General features: G+C 47.9%; 1 long non-coding RNA gene across 1 annotated transcript in view; it reads left to right on the plus strand.

Moving 5' to 3' along the window:
* LOC115648252 overlaps window positions 1-12,663 on the plus strand; it is a 199,424-nt gene that overhangs the window by 119,244 nt on the left and 67,517 nt on the right. Inside the window, exon 2 of the long non-coding RNA XR_003999501.1 lies at window positions 6,610-6,697. This is a non-coding gene — a long non-coding RNA (uncharacterized LOC115648252). The remainder of the gene's footprint in view (window positions 1-6,609; window positions 6,698-12,663) is intronic.

The raw sequence follows: 12,663 nt of genomic DNA on the forward strand, positions 1-12,663 counted from the left end.
CTCGGTACGTTGACCAGGTGGAAGGCTGCCTGTCACCCCAACTCAGGTACGCAGGAGCCACCGTGAGGCGAAGAGGCTGCAGGTCCGAGTGACGAAGCCTGTCATTGCCCTGAGTGATGAGGTCTGGGCTGACAGGCCGAGCAACGTGGTATGTCAGTGCTGCCTGGACCACTCTGGAGTGATCATGATGACGCACGCTCCGCCCCTGCGGAATTTGAGCAGGACGTAACGAACCAGTGGGAACAGCGGGAAGGCATAATGCAGTTGGCCGTTCCACGGTATCAGGAATGCGTCCAAGATCGATTCCGAGGAGAGACCTTGGAAGGAGCAGAACACCTGGCATTCCCTGCACTCGCGGTGAGCGAACAGGTCTGTGTGAGGAACCATTTCCACCTCCGGAAAGCGGGACGCCTCACATGGGGCAGAGTGATGACTCGTAAGACAGGAAAGACCTGCTGAGTCAAAGAGATAAGACGTTCCGAACGCCTGGGAGAAAGGACGTCGCCAGCTCCATCGAGCGGGCCATGCAAAAGACCCGGAAATGGATGGCCTCCTGACAAAAAAGGGGGGAGGACTATGTCCCCCCTGAATGCTTATGAAGCACCTGGCCATTGTGTTGGCTGTAAACACCGAGATACAACGGCCTCGCAGCTGCCGCTGGAACCCCTGGCATGCCAGGCGGACTACTCTGATTTTTGGGGCATTAATGAGGAATGCCAGCTCCCTAGAAGACCGAAGGCCTTAAGCTCGGAGGTGACCATGAGCACTCGAGCAGAGAGATGATGCGTCCGCCGTCAGGGGCAGTGAGGGCTGGGGCGGATGAAACCGCATCCTGTCCACACCAAGGAGGGGGTTAGCCACCACTCTAGGGAGCCTAAGGCGTTCGAGGGAACGGTGACTACCATGACCATTGGCTCCCTGTCCAAGCGGTACGCCGAGGTGGGCCGGACTTGGAGAGGACGGAGGCGGAGCTTGGCGTGCTTGGTTACAAACTTGCGGGCAACCATGGACCCAGGAGACTGAGACAAGAACGAGCTGAGGTCGTTGGGAAAGCCTTCAGACCTCAGATGATTGATGCCATCGCCTAAAACCGCAGTTGCGATAAGCAGGCTCCGGCTAGGTAGGAGACCAAGATAGCCCCTAGGAAGCCCAACCTCTGCGTGGGAACCAGAGTGGATTGCTCTATAGTAATCATCAGGCCTTGATCTGTGAATAAGACCGTGACGATGCCCACGGCTGAGTGGGTTGTGCGTCAGAGTCTCCTCGGATAAGCGAATCGTCCCAATACGGAAAAACGCATATCCGACATAGCTACGGTAGGCGGCGACTATGGCCGTAAACCGGGAGTATTCACCGCTGGCTATAAAGCGGAGGCATCTCCCGTGCGGAGGGAAGATGGCATTGCGAAAGTACGCGTCCTTCCTATCCAGGGCGGCATAGTAGCCCCCAGGAGGCAAGGATGGAATAATGGTTCCCAGGGATACCATGCAGAACTTTAACCTTATCCCAAACCGGTTGAGTCCATGCAGGACCAGGGAGGTCTGAGACCTGTGTTCGAGTGGGGAACTAGGGCATAACGGGAGTAAAACCCCTAGCCCCTTTCGTCCGCTGAAGGGGGACAGGGCTGGAGCAATTTAAAGGTGGTACCTATGCTCCATCGTGCGCAGGACCCAGCGATCTAAAAGTAACTGGGGCCATGCCAGGAGAAAGCGGGATCAGGACCCCGTCCTGCGACTGGTACACCGCCCTCCGACGAACCTTGGAAGGTCCGTCTTTGGTCCCAGTGGTAATTGCGAGGGACCTCGACTCTGGCTTTTTAGGGGGCCTGACGTTTGTCTGCGACCACCTTGGCCTTGCCGTTTTCCAGAGTTCTGCCTCTGGCTAGGCACAGAGTATGGCGGCTGGGGCCATAAAGGCCTGCGTTTGGTCGCAAGCGTATACACGCTGAGACGCATTAGGACCCTATTGTCCAGCAGGCTTCGCAGTCTGGGGCTGTCTCTGCCGCGAAGATGCCTTTACCAACAAAGGGTAAATTCTTTCCCCCGTCCTCCAAGACGGCAGCGAACTCTAGGTGGGAGGTTCGAGGGAGAAACTCCTCCACCCAGGTGCTATAATTATCGCAGCTAAGCAAGGCTTGTTGCTTTGCTACCCAGAGGCGCAGGGCCCCTGCAGAGTACACCTTGCATTCGCCAAGGCTCTTTCTGCTTCGGGGCTGGCGCCCGCTGGCCATGATATCAGGATCGTGGTCCTGAGCATAAAATCTGCGCATATGGGATGACACGGATGCGTGTCCGGATGGCCATGGAGGTACTAAAAGAAGGCACGGGCCGAGTCTCTGACTCACTCGGACCTTGCCCAACTCGGCACCGGGGACCGGCATCGGGAGGCGTATCGGTACCTGGAACGAGATCCAGACCCGCAACCAGAACGGTGTCGGGAGGTCGACCGAGATCTCGAGGCTCGGAGAAGAGCTACAGGAGTCAAGGTACCTGCCCCGGTGCCAGATGTCGGAACGGTGCCGATAGCGGGTCGGCGAACGGGATACCGACCGGTGCAGCGAGTGTGACCAGTACCGAGGAAAACAGTACCGGGACTGCCAGTGGTGTCCGGCGTGCCGACAGGACTTGGAGTGTCTGCGGGACCGTGATCATGGACGGTGCCGCTCTGCTGTACTGACAGGGGACAGTCCCTTGAAGAGACTGTATTACCCGTACCGGCGGTGCCCGGGTCAGGCAGCACTGACTCTGTCATGGCACTGAGAGCCCTCGCCGTTGGTAACATCTCCGGCGTGCAGGGAACAGCAGGCTCAACCACAGTGCGTACTGGGGAGCTGTCAGGCACCGGATTCGACGGCCCTCGTGGGGCCGGGATCCACGGTACCGAGGTCATTAGAGCTTCGGTAGGTGCCGGTGCCGGGCGAACCGAGTTAGATAAGCTGTCTGGCTGCGGTGCCGTCAGCACTGAAGCAGCGGGAGTAATACGCTCAACCACGGCACGTGCCGGGGAGCCGTCGGGCACCGGATTCGATAGCCCTTGTGGGACTGGAATCGACGGTGCCGATAGAAGCAGCCGGAACAGGAGCTCAACCACGGCGCGTGCCTGGGAGCCGTCAGGCACCGGATTCTACGGCCCTTGCGGGACCGGGATCGACGGTGCCGACGTCATCGGTGCCGCAGCAGGTGTCGGTGCCGGGCGATCCGACGTAGACAAGCTCTCTGGCTGCGGTGCCGTTGGCACGGAAGCAGCAGGAGCAATACGCTCAACCACGGCGCGTGCCGGGGAGCCGTCAGGCACCGGATTCTACGGCCCGTGTGGGACCGGGATCGACGGTGCCGACGCCATCGGTGCCGCAGCAGGTGTCGGTGCCGGGCGATCCGACGTAGACGAGCCCTCTGGCTGCGGTGCCGCTGGCACGGAAGCAGCAGGAGCAATACGCTCAACCACGGCGCGTGCCGGGGAGCCGTCAGGCACCGGATTCTACGGCCCTTGTGGGACCGGGATCGACGGTGACGACGTCATCGGTGCCGTAGCAGGTGTCAGCGCCGGGCGATCCGACTAGACGAGCTCTCTGGCTGCGGTGCCGCTGGCACGGAAGCAGCAGGAGCAATACGCTCAACCACGGCGCGTGCCGGGGAGCCGTCAGGCACCGGATTCTACGGCCCTTATGGGACCGGGATCGACGGTGACGACGTCATCGGTGTCGTAGCAGGTGTCAGCGCCGGGCGATCCGAGTAGACGAGCTCTCTGGCTGCGGTGCCGCTGGCACGGAAGCAGCAGGAGCAATACGCTCAACCACGGCGCGTGCCGGGGAGCCGTCAGGCACCGGATTCTACGGCCCTCGTGGGACCGGGATCGACGGTGCCGACGTCGTCGGTGCCGGGCGAGCCATCTTAGACGAGCTGTCTAGCTGTGGTGCAGCTGGCACAGAAGCAGCAGGAGCAGTAAGCTCTACCACGGCGCGAGCCGGGGAGCTGCCAGGCAGCGGATTCCCTGGTCCTGGGGGACTGGAATCGACGGAGCCGAAGTCATCGGTGCCTCTGCAGGTGACGGTGCCGGATAACGCAACTGAGGCGAGCTCTCTGGCTGCGATGCAGGTGGCACGGAAGTAGCGGGAGCAGGGGGCTCAACCACGGCGCGTGCCGGGGAGCCGCCAGGCACCAGCAGGAATCGTAGACTCTCTCGACCTCGGAAGAAGGGAGCGGTGCCGAGTCGACATCGGTGCCGGCGACGGTCGGTGCCGAAAGGCCTTGGTGGTACCGGCGGGGTCCGGTGCCGAGGAGGCGCTTCTGCCCGCCGCTTGAACATCGCTCCGCGCCCAAGGTGGAGGGGTAAGTGAAAGTCCCGCACCTTTTTGTTCTCGGCTTAAAAGCCTTGCAAATGGGGCACTTATCTGTCAAGTGTGATTCCCTGAGGCACTTCAACAGGAGTCATGTAGATCTCTCTTCGGCCGCGGCTTCTGGCAAGCCGGGCCCCTTTTTAAAACCCGGTGAGCCATGCATGGCTCCGGCACTGGGCTCATGGAAGGGGCTACTTCCTGAACCCCGCTAACTAAACTAACCATACAAATATATATATAAAAGTGTTATAACTGCATAATTATATACGAGAAAACGAGTAGCTAGGGACGTGGAGGTCAGCTAAGCCGCGCTCCACTGTTCCAACGACCGACACGGGCGGTAAGAAGGAACTGAGGAGCGGGTGGGCCGGCAGGAGTATATATGGAGCGCCATGGTGGCGCCACTCTAGGGGGCGACCTGCCGGCCCACTGAGTTGCTAGGGTAAAAGTTTTCCGACGAATGTGCACGCGCGGCGCGTACACCTAACTGGAATGGATATGAGCAATCACTCGAAGAAGAACTACAATTTCCTTAAGCCAAATACTTGAGAGTTCTTTAATTTTTTACATCTCGATATGTGACTTGTTTGTTACGTCCATGTTTTTAGACAATCATTTTATCCTACTTATTTCTTTATCTGGCTTCAGATCTGAGCTCAGAGATTCATTTTTTTCACTCCTTTTCTTAGACTACAGTTTCACTGTCGTATTCTGGTCCCCATCACTCATTCAGAGTGGAGCAGTAATTTGGCTAGAACTACTTATTACCAATTCTTGCTAGAATTTCTCAACCTTCTCCCTTACAATGTGGCTTTGCATCAGGTAGTATGTAGTGCTTCAGCGAATACCATATCACCTCCTCATATTCAATTCCCTGGATCTGCTGCAAAGCAGAAGTAGTTATGGGGAAATGTACACCACTTATAGGATAACTTTCTAATTGAAAATGTATTTCAATCTGCATATTACTTGCATGGAGTCATAATTGGGAAAGAGAGAGAATATTATCTAGCTCACTTCTTCTCCCTTGAAGAAAGGCAGTGGGCTCAGGGAGACTGTGTGAAGAAATACAATGCAGTGTAAAGAGAAAAGAAAACATACATAGAATTTGGTATTAAATATCGTGCATGCACTCAAAATTAATAAAATAGTTTTTAATTGACAAATGCTGTACTGCTATGTGCAGTAACCTATAACAACCTGCAACTGTTAACTTGTGGTAAATATAAGATCTAGCATTAGTTGAATAATGTGCTCCTGGGAGAAATCTTGACCTATGATCCATGCTGAAATGAGAGTGATAAATTACTATTAAGTACACGCTGAACTATACCTGAAGCAAGCCTATAAATGCTTAGGTATGGCAAACCAGCACTATTTCCTACTGCTGGTCTGTGCCATTAAGGCTAGTCTAATCGATGGTATTCAAAACTAATACAGTACCTTGTGAGAAGCTATCCACCCCATGAAAGGATATTTTAGCTATAATGTACAAGACAGGTAATACGTCCCTCCATCTCATAGTGCTGCTCATCTCCAAGATAAAACAATTGTGTTTATGAAAATCACATTGTTGAACTAACACTGCTGCTCCTTGTTGGTATCATGGGCCATAGACACATCTCACAAAAGAAAGCTTTATCACCACAAACCTAATCATACAGAATTGCCAGAGTCCCAATACTCAGAATGATCCTTGACAGGAAGGAATTTGTCGGCAAATACAATCTGCGTGAACTGCTGGAACTATATAGAGTTCTCGACCAATAGGGCAAAAGATAACCCTATTTCAGCTAATATAGTCCTTGAATGTTTTATTATTTCATGTCAAAGGCAGAAAATTATTTTAATTAGTACCAGTAGGGAAGGAGGAGGGAAAAGAGACATTTGTAAATATATATTCTCATTCATTAAACTGATTCTATAAGTCCCCATGCTTGCAGGTGCTTGCTCTGTATTTTCTTGTTAATGTGCCTGATAAAAAAGGTGATGCTGTGATCTTTTTAACTTAGAAAGGAATAATTTACTTAGCCCAGGCTTAGAGTAAGCATACTGTTACTGCACAGCATTTATCTGGAGTTTATATTATAAAGAGTATAGTGGAGCTATAGATCTTAAAATAAACTGTATTCTAGCCCATGCCTGTGTGTTGAGCCTTGGAACAGAAACAGAAGGTAGTTTGTGTTTAATGCTAAACTTGAACAAATCTCATGAAATATTGATTATTAACTATAGTTTTCTTTTCTGTTTTTTCTTTTATTCTATCATTTCAGTGAACCTTGCTCAAGGATGACTTGAGGGATTGATAATGGGACACAGACATTCCACTCTAGGTTACCTGTCCCAATATAGCTCGTCTGGGTAAGTGACCAAGCAATTCTCCCCTGAAGCCTGTCTGGTGGTTGATGTGAACTGTGTTGGGTATATCAGTCATCAGGTGCTCAAAGCACCCTTGCTCCCTCATAAAGAGCTCACCATTTCAATTAACTGGCACCAGGGTCAGCAGAAAGGCAATGATGAAATAGGCATGGAGATTGAATAGCACCCTCACACTTAAAGACAGCTCCTTAAGGTCAGGGTGCGGTGGTAGTGTTTTCATTGCTCCTGGACATGCAGAGTTTGTTCTGTGACTGAATAGACTTTCCGTTATTAATCTACCATCTTTCACCTGCACTAAATTCACAAAAAATAATCCTTGCGATTCCTTTTCAAGCTGACAGGGCAAATACAAGAGGCCATGTATCAATACTTGCACATGCAGCAACTAATGATTCACAGGGTGTTGGGAATAAAATCCAATACAAAAGAGACCTGTCAGAGAATTAAAAAAGTTTTTTCCATGGAAACTCTTTGGACGTGATTCTGTTTTCACTTACACTGTTTTTGCTCCTGTGTGAATTAATCACATTTAATGGAGATGAGCCAGACTTAGATCTGTGTAAATGACAAAAGTAACAGGCTCTCTCTTATTTCCTCTACATTGTTTTGGTAGTTTTCCATGTTATGTTGTTATTGTAATCAAGTGGAAGGCTAATGAGACAAAACGTGGTGCAACCCCATTTTTGCAGACAATTTTATGGGTTATCAGGCTATTCTAGCTATATGGTGGCACCTGTTCATTGCTCATATTATATCAACAGGAAGTGTTTTGAGATCTCAGCCAATAAACTACTCTCCATAAATTCTCATGTGCTTTTTTACAACATTGCTGTATTTTATTTAATCCTCATTAAGAATTTATGGTTTCATTTTTTTTCATTGAGAACAATTCTTGTATCAATCATCATTCACTGATTAAACAACAAAAGGAAATCTAGCAGTGGGATTTTCAACAATAACACAGAATCTTTATAACAATACACAGAATCTTCTCTGAACATTTTCTTGTGAACTAGTGCAAAAGTAATCTCTTTTTTTGCAGAAATTTTCAGTTGGACTTCGAGAAATTTAAAAAATAAGCGCTACTGTACCACTGACTCTTTGATTTTTATATGCATATATTCTTTTGTACAGGATATCTTCACACCATATTTGGGGGCATAAAAACCTACCAGAAGAATAAACAATGACAGCATATTTTATTGATTTTCAAAGGACCCTATGATAATCTGGGAATGGAAATTGACCTTGCCATTCCAAAGGGCTACCATAATATATATATATATTATTCTCAAAATATATATGGTGTTTTCTATCAAACTATGGCCTTATCCCTAGTGGGAGTCTTTTCATTGATTTCAAGAGGCTTTGGATCAGGCCTCAAATTAATAAACTTGCTCTACAGTTTCCTTATATTGAATGAGTGACAATATAAGCTGATGTCCGTTCCCCATGTTTAGTCATATTATGTATTCTGGCACAATATCCACCTCACAGGTAAATAGGCCATATTATTTTATTGACTTTCTTTGTGCCACTGTAAGGATTGTGGTTTGATTTCATAAACTTATACCAGGCTTTAACCACTGCACACACTTTTGAATGTAATGTGGTAAGGAAAGCGAAGTTCTTCAGTTTGGACATTCTGAATCAAGCCCTTACAAAGGACCCTGTAAGAGTTGCTGATTTCAATCTTGAAATTCATGGTCTGATATGATTATTTTGAGACAAAACAATAACAACCCAGGTCCACCTAGGTTCCAGGCCAGGGCCCTGTATAAAGTATAAGTATAAAGCCAATCTTTCCCAATCCTTTACTGATTCCCTGGCCTGTGCTTCCTACCATGCTCCTCCTGGAGCCTGTTCATCTGTTCACCCTGGTTCACCTCCTCCTGAGGTTCTAGTTTCATGAATGGCTTCTCATGGTCTGTGACTCCTCAGATTCTCTGGAATGCATTGGGCTTATAGTCTGAACTGTCCTCATGGTATCCCTTCTCAAGACATGAGCTGGGGCTGTGGTTTAGGCTAGCTGCCGGCCTGACCTTTGGTTGGGCTCCTTTGCCCAATTAGCCCTCCAGCTTGGAGTTCAGCCTACCAACCTTCTCCCATTGATGTCTGACTTGCTATGAAGGAGGAGGCATCATATATGCTGGTCCCCTTTCAAAAGCTGAATTCAGTTGGTTCGGAGAAGGGCGCCTTGCCCCACACACTCTGTAAGGCTCCCAGTATTGAACCCTTTAAAGTACCGTAACAGGATTCCTTCCTCCCAGGAGCATTTCCTCTCTCCCTATACCTCCCCAATCTTTGTACTTCAGACCACCCCAAACACTTAAAGGACCCATTTCTGGTGATAAGGATGAGCAGAACACTAGACACCCCTTAAAAGGGCAGGTCACCCCATTACATTACATTAAAACTTGTTTGTTATGGTATTTTCTATCATAAATCTGCTAATTACTGTCAGTCAGTTTGTCACGGGAGGAATTTTGGTAGTATTTATCCATACTGCTGTATCAGCATACCTAACGACTTGACTTAGCAACTGCAGACTCTAGTGGGGGTGAGCCCATAGCCAGAGGCAACAGGGAGTCAGTATCTAAGGGTCAGATCATTAATTTTCATTGTAAAAATGACAAATCTTGAAATCATATGATTATACAGCATTGCAGAAGCTTGTGGTAAAAAGATGCAATGTGAGGAAGAAAATGAGAAAAGAAAAATAATAGATGAAAGGAGATCATGTCCCCAGGCAGGCCAGAGCTAGCCAAGCAAATGACTATGTGGATATTCAGCATGGGGAGCTCCCCTTATTCCTAAAAATGCCATAATTCAAGCCTGACTGGGATGGGGAATCTGTATAGATGTAAAAAATAGGAAATAAAACCAGAGAGCTCCTTCCTTTGGAAAGTGTTGAAATATACCAGGCAATTCCTTTCATTTTAAAAGCTTGTTGAGATTGGGAAGATTTGATGGGGCATGTCTGTAAAGGTAGCTAGTCTAGATTTGCAATATGCCAGAGGTAAGTTGCCTTCTATCAACGTAACAGCAAACATGCACCAAAGCCACCTAACCCAGAAGGCCCCATCATATAAAACCAGAGCAGATTTTCCTATAATCTGTTGTTAAGCATACTGGATTCCTCTACTTATTGGACTTATGAAAAGAAGCCTCTCAAACTTACCCATTCAGCAGAGGGATAGTCACAGGGTTACCCAGTTAGCGGCAGTATGGCACCAACAGGAGCCACACTGTTGGGTTGGCTCGGGGTTAGGGGAGTCATCCCTGAAGAACGGTTTGTGATTTTGCATGGAGGTGGTAGGGTGTGTGTGGCCTACCAAATCATCTCAACAGTATCATGACCTCTCCAATCAAAGAAAGAAAAATTCCAAAATGAAAACTCCACCAGGTTTTTTTCTCCCTTAAATCCTTCCCATGAATTTTTCCACAGGAGGGAATGTTCTGACCCTTCACCTCTGTATCTCCATTTGTGCAAGGGGATACTATGATTTACCCACCTCACAATGGTGCTGTGAAAAAGAAACACTGTAAAGCACAGTGATGATGTAAATCATTAAGTCAAAGATGATTATTACTTACCATTATCATCTATCCTGGAATGCTTATTGAATTCTGAACCTATATGTTTTAAAACAAAATTTTAAAATATATAAGCAGTTTCTATCACATATCTGACATTTACTAGAGTATGTGGTTTCAGATGTGCTTACCCATGGAGCCAGTTATTTTATATGTTTACTCTTTTATTACAAGAGCTTAATTGGAAGTTTTCTCATCAGGCTATGGAGAGTTTAATTAAACTCAGTGAAGAAATCACTGAGAAAAAGAAAGCAAGCACTATTTTTGTTCTCAACTCACAAAGACATTTTTCTCCCTGATTGTCCTATTCTTGTATTAATAAACAAAACAATAAAAAACACCTCTGGAATCTGCTCATTTGAATATTGGTAGCTTTCAGACTTGTTTTGCATTCTCAGCCTGCCCTGAAGTTTTCAGCATCTCTAAGTGGGCCTAAAGGGTTTTTTTCGTTGGAATTCCTATCTCAGGCAAACACAAAACAGCTTTTATTTGCTGCAGTTAGTTTGTGATCTTTTAGGGCATCTGTGAGGCCAGAAGAGCATTCTCATCACCCTCACTGTAGTTAATGGGAGTTATTATGTTTGAATACAGAAGGAGGAAAGAAAACAGGCCACTTTGTTAAGGAGAAGGTGGTGGGGAAGAAGAAGATATTTTGGTATGGCACTATAATGGCTGTATTGCCTGAATATAATGACACTGTAGAACAGGAGAATATGAAAATAGTGATGCAGTGTTAGACTTAGGTTCTTGTCAAGTGTGCAGCCACACAGATCATGGCCTTTTGTCTTCATCCCTCACAGTGTATAACCAAGAAAGCCCTGTTCCATCCAGTTACTTCTTGTGACCTTTTCATCTGAAAAGAGGGTAATTGCAGGGTCAAGTCCCACATAGGTTGTAGAGATCCTACTTGGTCACCTTCTAGCTGATGAAATCATTCTGTTTCTCCCCCCACAACCTCACAGTGATAAGCATGCCAAATCCTCACTCCTGCATCCCCTTAATAACAAGTACCATGGCCCACCCAGCTTCCAGATGTTCCCACTCAAGATGTATTGTACCATTTATGGAAGTTTTCATGAGTCCCCGAACATTTTCCACAGGACCTTACAAAACCTATGGCTAGCCCTGTAGAACTACCAGGGATGGATACATGGAGCAATGTTCCATTAGATATGGATTGAACAGAAGTTTTTTTCCCCTGTGCCAAGTAATGAATATCTCTGATGGTTGGTTATGGAATGCAGAAGCTTTCTCCTCTTGATCATTGGTTTAAATCCAGCCCAGTTACCCTTGTACAAAATTGATTATCACAAAGCTGTACCAAAAGAAATAGTGAACTAGATTCTGATCTCACTTATAACGGTAACAATAGAAATACTCAAATTTTACATTGTTGTGAAAGCAGAACATGATTCATGCTTTACAAAAATTGACTCTATCCTAAATTTTCTGTTAGCAGAATACAGAGGTAATTCACAGACAGCTGCATCATATAAGACTGCACACTATATTGTTTCTTCTGTTTTGCCACAGCATGTAAAAAAAGACGGTTACTCACCTTTGTAACTGTTGTTCTTCGAGATGTGTTGCTCATATCCATTCCAGTTAGGTGTACGCGCCGCGCGTGCACATTCGTCGGAAAACTTTTACCCTAGCAACTCAGTGGGCCGGCAGGTCGCCCCCTAGAGTGGCGCCACCATGGCGCTCCATATATACTCCTGCCGGCCCACCCGCTCCTCAGTTCCTTCTTGCCGGCTACTCCGACAGTGGGGAAGGAGGGCGGGTGCGGAATGGATATGAGCAACACATCTCGAAGAACAACAGTTACAAAGGTGAGTAACCGTCTTTTCTTCTTCGAGTGATTGCTCATATCCATTCCAGTTAGGTGAATCCCAAGCCTTACAAAGGCGGTGGGGTCGGAGTGAAATGTGGCAGAATAAAACTGCCGAGCCAGAGGCTACAGCCTCTCTTGAACCAGGGCATACTGCGAAGCAAAGGTAAGGACCGAGGACCAATGGAGCTTCGCGACAGGTCTCGTGGGTAGAAACACGAGCCAGCAAGGCGGCAGATGAAGCCTGAGCCCTGGTAGAATGCACGGTGATGTGGCTTGGGGAAATATGAGCCAAATCAGGACAAGTGGGGATGTCCGCCATCACCCAAGATGAGATCCTCTGAGAGGAAAACAAGCAAGCCCTCCCTTTGGCCCGCTACCGGGGCAGAGCTGGGGCACCTTAGGAAATGATTCTGTCAGCACAACATAATGCGAGCACTCCACAGATGTCCAAGGAGTGCAACGGTTATGCCCATTGCGTTGAGCTGTGGGTAACATGAAAGGCCAAAACACCTTAGGG

Source organism: Gopherus evgoodei, chromosome 3 (assembly GCF_007399415.2).
Source record: "Gopherus evgoodei ecotype Sinaloan lineage chromosome 3, rGopEvg1_v1.p, whole genome shotgun sequence".
In the NCBI taxonomy this organism is placed as follows: Eukaryota; Metazoa; Chordata; order Testudines; family Testudinidae; genus Gopherus; species Gopherus evgoodei.